Consider the following 17829-nt stretch of genomic DNA (forward strand, 5'->3'; position numbering starts at 1 on the left):
GTTTGTGTACAGGTAGAGGCCTTGCGACGAGCTGATCACCCGCCCAAGGAGCCCTACCGAACGTGTAAGATCTAGAAAAACCGAAGTGAACGGAGAAGTTCATGGAGGTAGGCCTAGGCCCACTGGGGCTGTAGTGCCAATAGAGGGGAAAAAGAGGGGAACCGTCCACTTACATTCCCAAGGGATATCTTCGAATCCTACTGGATGTCTTACGATCCAAGGTAGACTTCTGGTCCTCGTACTCACAATCCAATTATAGCATCCGGTATTGAAATAGTAATACAAAATAGGCTTGCTTACTTACTTACTTGTGGAGCTGAGCCCTTGATGAGAAGCCAAATCTGCAACTACTTAAGAATTTCCCAGCATTTTTTTTTAAAGCCGAAGGTTCATTGCCGTGTTCACAAGAGCCCTCCTCTGTCCATATCCTGAGCCAGATCAATCTAATCCATACCATCCCATCCTATCTTTCTAAGATCCATTTTAATATTGCCCACCCACCTACGCCTTGGTCTTCCCAGTGGTCTCTTCCTTCTGGCTTTCCCACCAATATCCTATATGCATTCCTCTTCTCCCCCATTAGTGCTACATGCCCTGCCCACCTCATCCTCATACATCAATACAAAATAGCCTCTCTTCGAACATTTCATTTCTTATTAAAACAACTATAGGTGACGACAGAACGACTACTGCTGGGAGACTAACTTCCGGGAGGATTAGTACCATAGCGTTTGCTGTTTAGAGTAGATTATTGCGTAGCAGCACTCGCCAGTTTCACTGCTGCCTCTCGTGTACAGTACATACCATAAGCTAAGCATCCACACATGCAACAATACATTTTACATTTATAACAACACGTATAAAGCATGCCAGGTCCGATTACGGCAGAGGATACTCCGATTGGGTGGTTCGTTCCTGAAGTAACATTCGTGTACTTTTCTTCTCATGCCACTTCGAACGAGTCGGCGCACTTCGCCTTCCTACTTCCCCTTGCTTCGTGAACCTCGACACTGCCTTCCTGAGCGAACGCGGTATTAACACCGTAGCTCTGTTTATGCTACCAGCTGTTACCGTTACAGTCGCAAGTCGGCGAACGGACTAATTAAAAATTTCAGTCGTCATACAATTAGATACACTGACCACAATTTACCTTTCTTGTCTTTTAAGCGACCGCCCAGTCTGGCGCTTAAAGAGTTGCAGTATAAGCCACTTCACAAAGACACCCACACTGAAATTCGACACTAAGACATCACAGACTCACAAACAACCAAACAAAGATAGCGTAAAAACTTTCCGCACTGCACGGTCATCCCCTTCATATACGAGGTGTCAACATGCTGACGGCCGTTACTTCTAGCGTACTCGCACCCCTGCAAGGCAAATTAAACGTGCACGTTGTGTTGTTACGGACCGTCTTAATGTTTTGTCCGTGCTAATGAAATATCAACACCTCCACGCAAATGATTTCATACAAAAAGTTATTATATCAGTGCGCAATGTTGACAGCGGGTACATAATTATTTGGGGAAGTTTCACTAAAGTAAAAGCCCGTAAGAACTCATGCTATGCTCTTGACAGCGCGTACAGCGGGCGTATCGGTGCAGTGTTAATAACATTCACCATCTTTACAATTTGGGTATACGGACATATACATATGTGGGACAACTATGTATATTTATACGTAACCGGCTATACAATAACCAACCTATACAGTGTTCCTCAAGGAGTTAATATTTGCACCTGCTCAAGAACAGACATTCAATAAACCTGATATCAGAAAACCCCATTACTGAGTCAATTCCGTTTGTTTTCCTTTTGTAAGGCATGAGATGAGTGTTATCCTCCCGTTCATTCCCAATTTTTGACTATTATATTTTTTAAGCCAGGTTACCAAAAACTCGATGGCTTTATGCATTTTTTTCCTCCATGCGTGCCACATGCTCATGCATAATATCGTAGCTGATTTAATCATCTGAACAATAACAATTTTTTAATTCACCTATCAAGAATTTCTGGACGAGAAACGGTGTGTTTTCAACATGGTATGGTCGTTAGTTGTCGGAGTTCCTGCCTACAGATCCAGAGGTTCCGGGTTCGATTCACGGCGCTACCAGATTTTCTGAGAAGTAGTGGGTCTGGAACGGCGTCCACTCAGCCTCGTGAGGATAACTGGGGAGCTATTTCAAGGAAACAGCTGCTCCGGTCTACAAAACCGAGATTAACGGCCTGGGGATCCGTTGCGCTGACCACACAACACCCTCTATCCGCAAAAGTTTGCACTAACTTCGCCGACAAGCGGTGGTCGCCCGGTCGGTATAGTTCGCTTGCGGACTACAGGCCACCTTTGACTTCTGCAAGACAATGTCCATCACTATAATAATGACCTAGTACGTATGTTTTGGAATTTCAGTACCAGCCAGCCCAGCTATAACATGTGCAATGCAGGGACAAAATAAGAGTTCCTTCAAAAGCGTCTTCCTTCTCTGAAGATAATAAATACAGTCACTGACAAGCATTAGCTTAGAAAGAAAATACATGAGTATGCTCTTTGCTCAAAGGTGTCGGAAGAGCTCAGTCGGCATGATCGGAGAACTGGGGGTTCGATCCCCACTGAGGACAAATATTTTTCTCTCCACTCAGACCCACCCAGCCTCCTGTTCGGTGGGTACCGGGGACTCTTTCCCCAGAGAGAGCGCGGCTGGGGCTTAAGATTCCTTCTAATGCTACAAATCTTTCTGACGCACTGCATGAAGAAGAGTTCAGTACGTGCTTAAGCACAGTCGGTCTTGAACCGTCGTACTTTTGCTTCTCTCTGTACAGTGTGCGCGACATAAATCATACTTCTTGTTAAGAGGCCCGACACATCCCTTGCATATACACAAACACACATGCTGCATTCAACGGGTACAGTTATGAGAAATGTACAATGGGCCAGCCAGCATCTGTCAGCTTAAATTTCTCCAGTATTCTGCCTAAGTACTGTAGAGCGACCACCAAAATACCTCAAGTTAATGCGTGCTCCATTGACCCTAGGAGCTACATTATGAAAAAGGAACATGGAAGTTCTCTTAGAGCCCTGCAAAGCGATTTGCCTGGAAACGAACTTGAAAGTGTCAAATATACATCCTTCTCTAGCAGTAGCAATCTTCAGTACATGAACTCTTCATAAATCACTTAAACTAGTGACACATTCAGTACTGGCTGAGTCTATCTTCTTCTCCCTAACGGTGTAGAAATTTTGCGAAGGTCAGTCTCTATTTTCTACTTTCAGCTTAGATTGTAAAGCAATTTCATCTTCCTTGTTCTCTCAGCATGTTTATAATATCTCAATGAACACGTTGGTATAGGTTAATGATATAGATTTCTATTCGGGTGGGGGTGGGACCTCGGTTGGGCTACCGGAATATTAAGTTCCTTCAGGGAAACATTATAACTTGAAAGTGACCGAGCATTTAATTTCAACTGGTCACATGCACCTGCACATCCAATCCGATCCTACATAACCTATGTATTTTAAATAACTAGACCTAAGGTTTGAGAGCTACTTGCGTCTTCTTGCACAGTATGTCATTAGTTTCAAGGTACTTCCGTCTTTCATTTTCCATTCCACGTGTCCGAATTATCTACACCGTAATTAACAACTAAATCAGTATTATCTGGTGACTAACAGTCTCTAAAAACCCAGCTTTCCTACTCTGCAACCAATCGAAGTGCTAGTTCAGAACTGAAGCTCCCAATTCTAGAAACTATGGCATTTGAATGGACAGAGCTGCATCTCTATATGGGCACAAACTGCTTACTTTGGTCCGTCCGCGTCACAATGCGCACAGGCAACTCCACGAAAAGAAACTCCTGGTTAGGTATGCCTCAAATTCCCACCCGAAGTATGTTAAAATGCAATCTAGCAACTTTCAAATGATAACGACAGACGTCACTAACTGATGATGACGCGCCCTCGTTCCACTCTTCGACGGAGTTACTGTGGGACATAATTTCCGAATGGAAAATCCATGCGATGTGGATAATAACTTCCAAAATAATTTATCATATGAAACTAGACTGGATGGGAGCGTCTCAGCACTGAAGATAACTACGAACTAATACGTACATTTTAACGCCAGTACCTTCAGTCATTTCAACATAATGGCAGTGCTTGCTTCAGTGCTGAGCCAACATCAGCTTCGCTCAAAACAGGGCCTTAAATACGCGTATAACTGTCTAAAGGGGCCCATACGTGTACGAGTCTGGTTCGCGAGTCCGACTCGGCTCGGGTTCCAATGAGTCAAACTCATCTCTGTGTGGGTCGCAAAGTTGGGAGTCAGCTCATGCGCGTGTCGTGAAATTAATCCGAGCCCGGCTCCCGAGTCAAGCTCGCCGAGCCGGACTCTTACATTTATGGGCCCATTAAAGTGGAAAGCAGCATGGTACCTAAAGGATAGCCATAGTTTAGACTACAAGGGACTTAGTTCCACCCCCATAGCAATAAAACAGTCCCTTGTACTCTGGCCACTTCTGGCCTATTGTACCAGCCCCAGATGATAGGTGAGGGTGATTTTGAAGCAATTGGTGGAATGAAGATTGGCAGGGGAAACCGAAGTACTCGAAGAAAACCTGCCCCAGCGCCACTTTGTTCACCACAAATCCCAACTGACCAGACCCGGGATAGAATCCGTGCGGCCGCGGTGGGAAGCCAGTGACTAACCGCTTGAGCTATGGCGAGGCCCTCTATTCAACGTAAATAAGGCGAAGTAGATTACTAGGAGTAGTAATCGGTTACACACTAATCTGAGCTACAACAGGTCTTCGCACAGACAACAGAAAACGTAAGTCACGTGATTCCTAGCCAACGAGTTCATTGGCGCGCTGGCCATTACCTAGCCACGAGCGATAACATGCGTCCACTGAGACAGATCTTTCATCGTTGTACGTTGGAACGTGTTTACAGAGTCGTTGCCTAGGAACGCTTTGAGCAATTCCGTTATCGTAAATTCTAAATATACGCTTTTAAAAATGTTCATATCGATATCCTCAGACACAATATTAGTTTTCAGCTTCCTGTATTCGACTGCGGTCTGTGAATATGTCCAGCGAAACTGAAGTAGTCGCAGCACTTCGCTGGAACAGAACTGGAGTTTGTGCTGAATGTAATGTACTGTCGGGTTCAGTAATGACGTGTCATTTGTAGGGCAGCTAATGACTCTTAACTGCCTAGGAAAGACCGTGAATCAGAGTGTCGATCAGTGAAACATCACTTCCCATTACGGAACGTGGGGGTACAGACACAAATGTTACACTCTCTGTTTCGGTATGTACGTATCTTCAGAAGCGCCTCTCAAGACTCTGATATATTCCATCTGCATGTGTAGAGAAACGTGAATATATTATAAGAAAAACTTATTCAACTGGACTCCCAAGGAGCAATGTAGAGTTACAAAAGATATAACCTAGCCATGAGGGACATGAAATGATTGTGGTTATGGTTGTGTACATAAACACAGAATTGCATACATATGTATAATTAATTGTCATGCCTTTGAGAGGAGTGGAGAAGTGAAGGTAAAGCTCCATGGATTCTTAGGAACTACGTGATTGGAGGTGACTGGTCAGCTTTGCGCCTTACACTAGAAAAGGTGTCTCCGGTGTCCTTTGGATATGAGACCGGGTGGGCCCCAGAGCCGGTCTGGACTCTGTGGAGAAGACAAAATCCCTGCCCGTACTTGGAATCGAACCTCGTAGCCAGTAATTACAGGCAGTTAAATTAATTGCGTAGCATGACGTTATTTGTTGTAAGAAATGTAGTCTCTGACACCAAGCTGAATGTTATCTACACTAACACAACAAGTTTTAGAACTCCAACTTTATACAGTAAATATCGCTGGGATCTGTAGCACGTATCGTGGTTCCGCCTATCGTTGAACCCGCGATCTGCACACTAGACCTTACCACGTGAGAATTGCGGGCTGTGGGGACCACAGATCCACATTGATAATCAGATTACTTTTGAGCCATGACAGATGACACAATTTTGTTCACAAATAGAGAGTGTGATATCCCCAACCTGTAAGTGACTCTGTGCTAGAAGAACAGGATTTCGATTTCCAGCACGAATAGAATTTGTCTCTTGGTCGTGATCCTCCTAACCTGCCCTGGAACCTGTCGAGCCTTCAGTACAATGAGTATCGTTGGTTCTTTTTCCGTGAATATAGCCACCGGAACTTGAGGTGACCATTTACCTCGGTCTAGCGTTGAAGTTAAATATGATTTACCTGCACATCCTATGTTTTCAGGAAAGTCTCCAATTCTGAGTCCGTGAAGAGCAGTCATTAGTTTTAAGTGGAACACATGCGAATGCACACTGAATTTATATAAAGCTATTGGTATTAACCTACAGGAACACGACTCTTGAAGCTTTTGTAATTGACAACTGCGTACTTAGTGGTGCTCTTGGCTTCTGTTCTTCTGCGGACGAGGCCGTTTTGAGAGGATTGGTGCTGTCTGTTTTCGGTTACTTCTGCAGTTACGTTGTCTGCATGCCGTTACGTAGTAGAATCGACATATAACATACTTAGGTTCTGCTGCTCTCTGAACTGCCAGACTGAGGTCTCCTCACCGCCGTCCTGTCTGCGGTTAAAACGCCAGGTCACTCCACCATATTGCGGTTTGTGGTAGCAAGACTTGCGCGCTTCAGCAGTAACTATAACGATTACGTATGCATGGGACGCCTGCATCTCGCCTTTCCAGTGATACAGTGAGATAGGCAGCTGCCATGCTACTTTCAGCTTTAGACAACTACCGGTACTGAGGACCCTAAGTCGACTTCTGATTTTTATTGTTAGTTGGGTGGGACTAAGTCCCTTGTAGGGCCGCGCCATAGCTCAAGCGGTTAGTCGCTGGCTTCCCACCGCGGCGGCCCGGCTTCGATCCCGGGACTGGTCAAGTGGGATTTGTGGTGGACAAAGTGGCGCTGGGGCAGGTTTTCTTCGAGTACTTCGGTTTCCACTGCCAATCTTCATTCCACCAATTGCTCCAAGACCACCATCTGGGGATGGTACAATAGGCCAGAAGTGGCCGCAGTACAAGGAACTTAGTCCCATACCAATAGCAATAAAAAAATAATACCTTTAATGGAAACGTTAGTATTTTATATGGTTTGATTAATTCTTGACTCTGTTAAATAAAATATATCATTGCGTATTATATAGTGCCATAGGCTATAACTTAAGTAGAAGGTAGCGGAATGTCGTGTGACTTCTCAGAATTTTATAATTGCGGGGTTCCCCTTCTGTCCGGGGATGTGTGATGTAAGCTTCACAAGTAGTTAATTCAGGACTTCCCCGAGAACTCACAGCCAATCAGGACTGCTAGTCACTGAGTATGACATCATCTTAGTAGTCATTTAATATCATGAGCAGTCCTTTGTGTCAGAAAAGTAAGACGTACGTCTTGCGTCTCGCCGTCGACAAATTAAACAAAGAGATATACTGATCATTAACTATAAAAATAGTTATTCATGCGAAATTGTGAAGAATTATAATAGTGTTGAAGTGTTTGTGAGATGTTGTTTTGGTTTGTGGACTTTGTTGTTGGAGCCAAGGCCCATTTAACGACCCTGAGGAAGATCTTGTGTTCACCAACGTGAGCTGGCTTCCAACTCTTCGGAGTGATTAACAGATGACCGACTGTGAGCAGCTGCGTCCACCTTAATCCAACCCCATAGTGGAGTGGAGTGAAGTATGTGTAAGGTGAGTGAGGGGAAAGTGCGGTTACAATTGCACAGTGTAGTTAAACGTACAGAAGAGTTTTTAGTTGAGTTTTGAGGTTCCAGGGCGATTGAACAAGAAATAGAAAGAATGCTTCATAGTGATTTGAAGGCTAGTTTCTGTGTTGAGATCCGTTGCCAGGAGACGACTACAGAAGACGGAGAATCCTAGTGCGTGCGCAACGGTGATATGTAAATTGCGTAAATCTGCGATAGCGCTGTATTAAGTGTGATTAAGAGAACTTGTAACCGAATGCCAATAAATCCAATCATCTGAATTAGAACCCGTTATTTTCGCCACGCGTACCCCCATACTCGTGACAATATTAAATCAATTTCACTTCCTTATTAATCTAAAAAAAGAAAGATTCTTTTACGGATATTTAAATAGTTATAAACGAAGAATGTTTAAGCAAGAATAACCATGCAAAATCAAGCAACCTGTCAGAATAAAGCTTCCAAGATTCAAGAGATGAATCTTACGTATCTTCTGATACCTTCCAGGCAGAGTAATGCAGACATTAACAAAATGGCGAGATACGAATTGGAGAAATAACGGAGAGGTGTGATGAGTGGTCTGTGGATTACAGCAAATCTACATGCAATATAAAGCAAGAGTGGGCATGACGGTGACATCAGCGGTAAGACGGTATTAAGAATTTCCAAACTAACCCGATAATGCGGCACTACAAATTTTAATTTTTTACAATACGAATGAAATAAGCGGCTTATTGCTAAATCTGGTATGGTGATCACAAAAATTAATGTAATACATTTTGTAGGAAGCACGGTATTTTTGTTATACTCTATTTTCCACATTCATGCAAGCTATGGGAAAGTAAATACCTCTTATAAGGCTATTTCAAACAACTGCGACATTTAAATGAGAACAATCTTCTAATTAACTGAAATACAGTTTTCCTTTACGTTACCACAGCCTTGCTGACTGTTCCGATAATTATTCTGGCAAATAGTGACAGAGAAGGAACACCGACGCTCTTAGACTTAGGGTCTGAAGTTGTGAAGGTATGGCATTTTTGAAGTGCACGTAGATTTTATTAACTGACTCCAAGAAGCAGAGTTCTTCTTGAGAAGCCGAAAGTTGCTCAGCGACTCAAGAACTACCAAAATTTTACAGACCCCGAGGTTACACTATTGGGTTCGCACGGCACCAGACCCTTTCCTCAGTCATACATGTCCAACAAAGACCTCTCGGTCTACTTCTGTAATATCCACTTTAATGCCATCTCCAAGTCTCTCTCTCCTTCAGGTTTCCCGACCAAAATTTTATACGCATACCTCTTCTCCTATATGCGTGCTACATGCCACAACCACTTCATCCTCCTTGATTTGATCATCTATAAATAACTGACGAGAAGTACAGATTACGAAATTCCTTGTTGTCCACTTTCATCCAGCTTCACGTCACTTCCTCCCACTTACGTCCTAATATTCTCCTAGTCACCCTGTTCTCAGAACCCTCCCCCCAGGTCTATATTCTTCCTTCAATGTGAGATATCAAACTTCACACCCATAAAAACAACAGTTCCATGTTAGAGGCATGGCGCGTCCTCACGTTTCGGATGGAGAAGACGGCCTCCCGAAATGTAGGGCAGCTGCAAATATATTGAATAAGAAGTCGCTGACAGCCGACAGGGGGTTGGTCCCCTAGCTTAGGGGTTCAGCGTGGGACTAACAACTCCTCACAGTAAAAAAAGTAAGCTTGTTACGAAGTGTCACACAGGGCCTCGGATCAGGACGGATTCTTTGGATAAAAGACCTGAGCTAATGGAAATGGACATGAGATTTGGCACTTGGAATGCGAGAAGTCTGTATGGGGCAGGTTCGCTCGGGGCAGATGCGAGAGTAAGCTTTAGTGGGAGTACAGGAAGTCACATGGGATAGAGGGGGTGGCAAGGGACTATTTTTTAATGCTGCTATCTCCTCAACAGAATGCAGAGCAATATCATGACATAAAGGTAGTTAACAGATCCTCTGAAAATGTGGCACAGTTCTAACATTTGGGAACGACTATAACAAATGAAACTTTCATTCAGGAGAAAATTAAGAGGAGACCGAATTCGGGTAATTCTTACTACCACTGAGTCCAGAACCTTTTGTTTTCTTGTCTGCTGTCTAAGAACGTAAAAATTATAATAAACAAAACTAAAATTTTGCCTGTGGTTCTGTATAGGCGTGAAACTTGGTCTCTGACATTAAGAGAGGAATATAGAGTGAGGGTGTATGAGAAGAGGTTGCTGAGGAGAATATCTGGACTGAAGACAGAAGAAATTACGGGAGGTTGGAGAAAACTGCATAATGAGAAGCCTCATAACTTGTACTCTTCGCCAAGTATAATTAGAATGATCAAGTCAAGGAAGATGAGATGGGCAGGGCATGTAGCACGAACGGGGAAAAAGAAATGCATAAATACTTGTGGGAAAGCCAGAAGGAAAGAGACCACTAGGAAAACCAAAATTAGGTGGGTGGATAATATTAAAATGGATCTTAGGGAGATGGGATGGGTTTGCATGGACTGGATCGATCTGGCTCAGGTCAGGGACCAGTGGAGGACTCTTGTAAACACGGTAATGAAGCTTCGGGTTCCATACAATGTTGGGAAATTCTTGAGTAGCTGCACAATGGCGGCTTCTCAAGAATGGCTCGGCTTCATAAAGTTAGTTAGAAAACAATGGACAAAACTCTTTCTGTGTGTATTTTAATTTTGGCACTTTTATGTAGCATATGAAAAGACAAAAGGTTCTCAACTGAATGGTAGTAAGCAACCCCCGAATTGACTGCGCCCTAATTTCATTCATTATCTGTGAGTGCGGTTCCCACATATTTTAACTTTTCAACGTTTCAAATGGATCTATTAAATATCTCTGTTGGTTTTGTCCTGTATTCTGGTGAGGACGACATCAACACACACTTAATTTTCTCTGCACTTCTGGGCAAGCATCTTTTCCGGTGCTTAACAGGGGTTCTCTATTTTTCTTTGTTGTATTTACAGCGAGTACAGGCAATCATCGCTCTTACGAATAATTACGTTTCTGGAGAAAGTCAGTAAAGCGAAATTTCGCAATGCGAGGACTACGTTCCCAAGCGACCAAATAAAATTAAAAATCACTATATTCATTGCCTGAAACCAAAGACTTTAAGCATTGGAAACCAATTATGCTGTAACCATATTATTCTACACGAATATCAATGATAATTGTTAAAACTATTAAAAACATAACACACATATCAAAGCACAGAACAGAGCTAACTGACCGGGCGACGTCGCGTTTGTGTCTGTTTTCTTTCGCATCTGTTCGTTTTTGTTTGGAAGGAATTCTGGATAAGCAATTTCGTCCTACGAATTCTGGCTCACAAGTATACGAAAGAGTACTAGTTTCTGAGATATGACGCCGTGTAATCCGTTAAAAGCCACCAGCTTTAAAGTTGGTATCTTGCTCGGCTTATTCAACCCTGAAAATGGGGTTTTCTTTTATTGCTAGTGGGGTGGGACTAAGACCCTTGTACTGCGGCCACTTCTGGCCTATTGTACCAGCCCCAGATGATAGGTGAGGGTGATTGTGGAGCAACTGGTGGAATGAAGATTGGCAGGGGAAACCGAAGTACTAGGAGAAAATCTGCCCCATCGCCACTTTTTCCACCACAAATCCCACTTGACCAGATCCGGGATCGAACACAGGCCGCCGCGATGGGAAGCCAGCGACTAACCGCTTGAGCTATGGCGCGGCCTTCCGCTTGCATACTAGGGCTACTAGGCCCATTCCATTTCATTAGACTGAAAGACAGCCTAAGGGTACAGTTCGTATAATTGGATGTACAAACAAAAGCTGCTGTAATAACACAAATAAACCATTCCACATCCAGGAATAAATAACAGGAGTATGGTTGTATGTTTGCTGCTGCGAATGCAGAGCGTGAGGGAACAAATAACAGCCGGTAATGAGGCGAATACTCAACACACTGCTTAGTAACACGAGTACGCCATGATCCTACAATGTAAACGAGTTAATTTTAGGCTTTACATTTATTCATAACTATTAATTATATGCACATTAACGTAAAACGAATTTTCTATTTTATGGAATAAATCATTACAATCCTGGCAGTCATAAGGGCAAAAGTACAGGGTGGGGAGCAGAAACTTCCTTTTTTGAAGGCGAATAAAAGAAAAATTATTGCTGATAGACAAAATGTATGTTTAGCTAATGAAAGAACATACTTTAAAGTTTTAAATGATGTAGTTTTAAACAAAATATCTTGAAGGTCGTGGCCACCGTTCTCTGAAGTTCCCCTCCGCATGTTCCAACATGTGCACCGGAATTTGTGCTACTTCCTGCCGAATAACATTCTTCAGCTGAAGCAGGTTTGTGAGGCGATGTTTAAAAACCTCTGCTTTGAGGTATCCCCATGAAAAAAAATCACAGGGCGTTAGATCAGGTGAGTGCGCTGCCCACGGGATGTCACCTCGAAGCGAGATGAGCCGTCCGGGGAACTTTGCCCCTCAAAACTGTCATCGAAGCTTGGGCTGTGTGGGCCGTGGCACCATCCTCTTGGAACCAGACACTTCCTAGATGCATTTCTTCAAGAGTGGTTCGAAAAAGATCTCAAAATCGACTGTCGAACTGCCTCCACATTTTCTGCCGTCGTAACGGTCCGTTGTCATCCTCATGATTTTTTCACCACACTCCCGGTTGTCCTAAAGTTCTCTACCCACAAAACAATCGATTTCCGGTCGGGAACCGGATCTCTGGGCTTAATTCTGAAGTGAGTACGGAACGCACGCTGCACCGCTACGTAGGAATAGTTGTTCGAAAAATAGGCTTCGACTTCAAACGCACACTACTCACTCGTCCACCTCATGTTTCCTACTGAAGGGTATTAGAAACTTCCGCGACTGCTGCGTTCGCCGAGCCTATCCCCACTTTTCTGCGACCTCCCCTCCCTTCACAATGCGTCTTCACAAAAAGGAAGTTTCTGCGCCCCACCTTGTAGTTCAAAGGTTAACCGTTCTCTCCCCAGAAGACCTTGAAATTTGATGAAAACGGATTGCAACGAATTGCTCTTAATTATGAAGCAACCAAATGTTTTTAACAGACCTACTTTTTACACAAGGCCAAATTTTATGAATAACTACAACTCCAAAATATCTGCATTTTGTTATTTTACGAAGCTGCTAGTATGTAGCGTAAAATGGTAGAATTGCTGATGAATTTGAAAAGGATTTAGAAAGAAACGAGTGTAGTCTAATCGTGGTACTACTTCGGCATTTCACTGGAGCGGCTGAGGTAACCCAGCAGAAACCTCAGTCCGAATAGCCGGTGTTTCAGTTACAGCAGCATTAACAAGTGGAAGTATGCCACAGCCTGTTTCGGTTTCTAAGGGGAACACATTTTTCGAGGTTTCCCTTGCAATCTTCTACCCCTCTGTAGCTGATTATTGCTTTTAGTACTGTACCTTTCTTGCAACACGTCTCTCCATTTTATTCTAATCACACGTACGTAACTTCTCTTTGATGGAATATAACTGTAATTCATCTCTTACGCTATCATTTCTCCTTCTGTCTTCCCTGGTACATCCTTTAGCTGCTCATTTCTGCGGCTTCTCTTCATTGTGTAAAGATTTAAATAAATAAACCAACGAGGATAAAATGAGCATAATCCAATTGTACGGGTATAAGAAATGGTTTATTTTACCTGCGTGGGTGAGGCAAGCACCACAGAGTTTTACACTACGTGACTTATTTAACTCAAGATTTACAAAATAATGATTAGTTTCTTGTCGGTTAGTGTTCTGAGTCAACGTACATTCTCTTCTTCACAACCGGTCGTCAGTACGTCTCTCCAGAGAAAGGGAATTTCCATACATTTGATCAAATTCTTGGATAGAATTTATTTTCCCTCAAAGCCCCGATACATTGATAGTTCACAGGAATGTCCAAACAGTTTTCAACTTTTGTAGCATTTGAGGTTCTCACAATGGTGGTCGTGAAGAGTTATGTGTTCTGGGACATAACGACGCGTAGCTCAATTACTGTAAGCTGACGTTGTGCCTCCATATTCAGAGTAGCAGCTAGCAACTTACGGCTACCTGTGCCATGCTATTTTATCTCATTCTCGACACTGAAGACGGAGGCGACATGTTCTTCCGAAACGCCGGTTTATTTCCAACGACTAAATGGCCTTGTATCCCAGAAGACAGAACTATTCAGTTTTCTCATTTTTCGACATATAATTTTTTTATGGAATAACGTTTGAAACAAAGGTTTATCCTCACTAATACAATCGGTTGATAATATGCACCTAACAAACTGCTTGCAGTGCATTACTTTAAGAAACAATTACCGTCAAACTTATTTTCAGAAGACGCCCAGCTCGAATCTCGGCCGAAGCACCAAACGTCCTGACTTCAGTTTTCCTCGCTTTCCTCAGTCCCTCTCAGCGAATGACGGCATAGGTTACAACCGCTTCCTTCTACGCCCATTCTAGTTCACTTCCTAATTCTAAAATTCGATATTCTATAATCTCCGATACTGATAAAGTCTATCTATCTATCTATCTATCTATCTATCTATGGATCTACAGACCTCTGTTGGACCTTGGCCGCTTTTCAGTTTCTTGATATTTTACACAGTCGGTAGGACGCCTTGGACGGAGGATCAGCCCGTCGCAAGGCGGCTACTTGCACAGAACATAAACACAGAATAAACGCACACAGATATCCATGCCTCGAGTGGGATTCGAGCCCACGATCCCAGTGTTTGAGCAGGCCAAGACAGTTCATGCCTTAGACCGCGCGGCCACCATCAACAGAAACAATTACCGCCGCAAATTAAACCAGAAATGTGACGGTATGACACACTGCAACTAGTAACATGAAAGTGGATTATGAGTGGGAGGATACTGCAGTATGTACGGAACAAACATAAACACGAACAAGCAGGGGAGTTACGAGTTCCCACGAACTCGTGCGGTTTTCTGAAAAATGACTTTCCCTCGTGCGTTCAGGTTTGGAATTGCCGTTTCATTTGTCAGGAAACCGCAACACCCGGGCACGGTCCATTAGAAAAGCTGAGTTCTTTGTTTAAAACAAACTCATGTCTCATCTCAGGAACTTCCCAGCCTGTTGGGGCAAGCAAGTGATCAAATTCATGCTTTTATTGGTGTTGCAGCATAGTACCCGGCAAGAGAAACATCATGTGAGCAGTAACTAAATAACTACCTCTTCGGTAATTGAACCGGAAGCTCAAAACCGATAATACTGTACAAGAAGGAAAACCAGTACATTTAATCAAATCAAACCCTTCTAGCTCTCGTCTGTCAGACCTAATAAGTATAAAACAACGTTAAGGTTTTCGAAAAATTACTTACCAACTTCACGATCAACCGCGACAACTTTTACTGGAAGCGAGTGTGGCGTCATGTTTGAGAATATAAAACACACAGTAGGGGGAGGAAGAAGAAGCACAAAACTATAAATCTGTGAATGCAGCACTTCCGACAGCTCCTTCAGACACATGATGACGATGTGAAATATCATCCGCATCCCACAGAAACCCAGACTTAACACTGTAAAATGCTGGCTTCACCGTCTCTCGTTAAATGGCATTTACGTTTTCGCCAGCGAACCGACTTCCTTGACACGCGAATAGAATTTATGCAAATGTGAACGGATAATACACAGAGAACCAGCATGCATTAGAATTCTTCACACGGCATTTCTTTAAGTTGCTGCCTACTTGCTAAAGAAATGCCCTGCCTTTTCTGGAAGCTGAACATCCATGACCATGAAGAGCGCAATCTTTTGGTACATGACGCCGGGTTTGTTTCCCAAGATTACTCTTTGGCGCTTAATCCAGAAGTAATACGTTTCCACAAAACGCCAGAAAACTTGAACCATGATACACGACGTCACACCCCAGAAGAGCGTACTCTTCATGGCTGCCGCCGTTACAGCCTCAAATCCCAAATCCATAACCGTTTCATCAACGCCCACCATTGTGTTCCACCATGAGCCAGCTGGATCCAGTCTACAGCTGCGTAGTCTTTATCTAATATCCATCTTGAATGCATACTTCTACCTACACACAGGTCCCATAAGTGACCTTGAGGATTTCTGGCTGAGCTTTTATGTGTATTGAAGCGTGTATGGATGCACGTGATTTATTAGACGGATTTTGGATTGGATGACTGGATTTCATTTGTCACCTTATACACTCGACTCGTAACTACAACTAATACAGCGATATCGCTGATCTACATACTTTACGAATCGCTAGGACACGCTAAATCTTCTCAATCTCCACTAGTCGTATCCTGGCACCTGATTATAACAGTATCACTGTAACTTTAATTCACACATGAAGTCTTCTTTGCACAGTATAATACCTTTCTTGCCATTTCTTATCAACCATTCTGCCAACTGTCAACTCCGGAGACTCTCAATCCAATTCTCTGTTGCAACTGCCATATCTTCTCACTTGTCTTCGCAGAACTCAAACGATCCTCTCTGTCCTTTTTATAACCCTTCGACAGGGACCACGTAGAAAACACAAATTCTCTTGTTGAGCAGGTGGGTAGTTACCTAGCAATGAACTATTCGGGCTTTCAGGCATCATGTCACAATATTATTGTATATGAGCATCCTGTTTCATTAGCTGAGCACTTGAAACAGTAATACGTTAGGCTTTTACGTCTTACGCGCAATGAAGTGCCATAACTGCTGCATTAGTTAAGCCTATGTAGACAGACACGCGCAATGAAGCTTTACAACACGGTGCAGCAATTCAACAAATAAAATTACGAATGTCTAATGACGCCCTCACATTGCCAAAACATGTAATAAACATGAAACACATATTATATGGTATTTAATTAATAATCTACGAAGTGGTGCATTTACAAGGCGGAATTACATCTATACAGATATAGTACTTTTATTATCTAACCCTACGTTATATACAGAGTGTTTCACGACTTTAGGGCATAACTACAGGAGGTGATTTCCTAGGTCTTTGTGATCAAAAAAGTTCATATAAACATGTGTCCGATTTTGGACGGTTACGGAGTTATGACCGTTTTTTCATTCCCGTACACGCCCTCGTGTGAACCGCGTCTATCATCTGTCGGGTCGCTATTTTTAGCCAGCTACAGACAGAGCGTTCTCATTATCTCGAAACTTGAGAGGTACCTAAGGCGTGGCGGGTTGGTATGTAAGGCCACGGCTAGTGTGGCGGCTACTGGTGTTCAGAACAATTGTCACCTCAGTGCGTCTGTTACGTTCACGATGCCACTTACATTTTCGTTTGAGGAGTATGCAGATATGATTTATGTGTACGGGTATTGTGACAGTAACTCAGTTCCTGCCGTAGCTGAATATCAGCAACGGTTTCCGAATCGTAGAATACCGAACCGGAGAGTGTTTAGTGGAGTTTACCAGGCATTGCGAGATACCGGTAGACTTCCCGGCGTTCGTATTGCAGCCGAGCGTGGTGGTAATGAAGGCGTCAATGAAGAAGGCATTGTTCGTATGGTACATCGCAGTCCACGTACGAGTACGCGAAGAATTGCAAGACGTTTTCGTGTTCCACACACGAGAGTGTGGAGAGCACTGCACGTGCAGCGAGTGCAACATCTCCGACCTGAAGATTTTGCTGAGAGGCTGAACTTTTGCAAGTGGCTCAATGGCAGTCGCCATTTGCATCGTTACATTATGTTTACAGATGAAGCGTAATTTAATCGCGACGGTGTCAATAATACACACAATTCTCCTTTGTGGGAAGATGAGAATCCCCACGCCACTGTTGAAAGCAACTTTCAACAACGTTTCAGTGTCAATGTGTGGTGTGCAGTTCTGGACGATCAGCTGATAGGTCCTTTCATCTTGGAAGGTCATCTTATAGGAGAGGCATACCTCAGATTTCTACAGGAGGACTTGTCCCAACTTTTGGAGGATGTGCCTTTGGATAAATGAAGTCGTATGTATTTCCAACATGACGGGGCTCCTCCTCATTCTTCACATGGAGTTACAAACTTCCTGAACTATCGTTTCCC

General features: G+C 43.3%; 1 protein-coding gene across 1 annotated transcript in view; it reads right to left on the reverse strand.

Annotated features, from left to right (window-relative positions):
* LOC111873888 (glypican-5) overlaps positions 1 to 17829 on the reverse strand; it is a 542791-nt gene that overhangs the window by 373301 nt on the left and 151661 nt on the right. The gene's annotated exons all lie outside the window — the stretch shown is intronic.

The sequence above is a fragment of the Cryptotermes secundus genome, unplaced genomic scaffold, assembly GCF_002891405.2.
Source record: "Cryptotermes secundus unplaced genomic scaffold, Csec_1.0 scaffold539, whole genome shotgun sequence".
Classification (NCBI taxonomy): Eukaryota; Metazoa; Arthropoda; class Insecta; order Blattodea; family Kalotermitidae; genus Cryptotermes; species Cryptotermes secundus.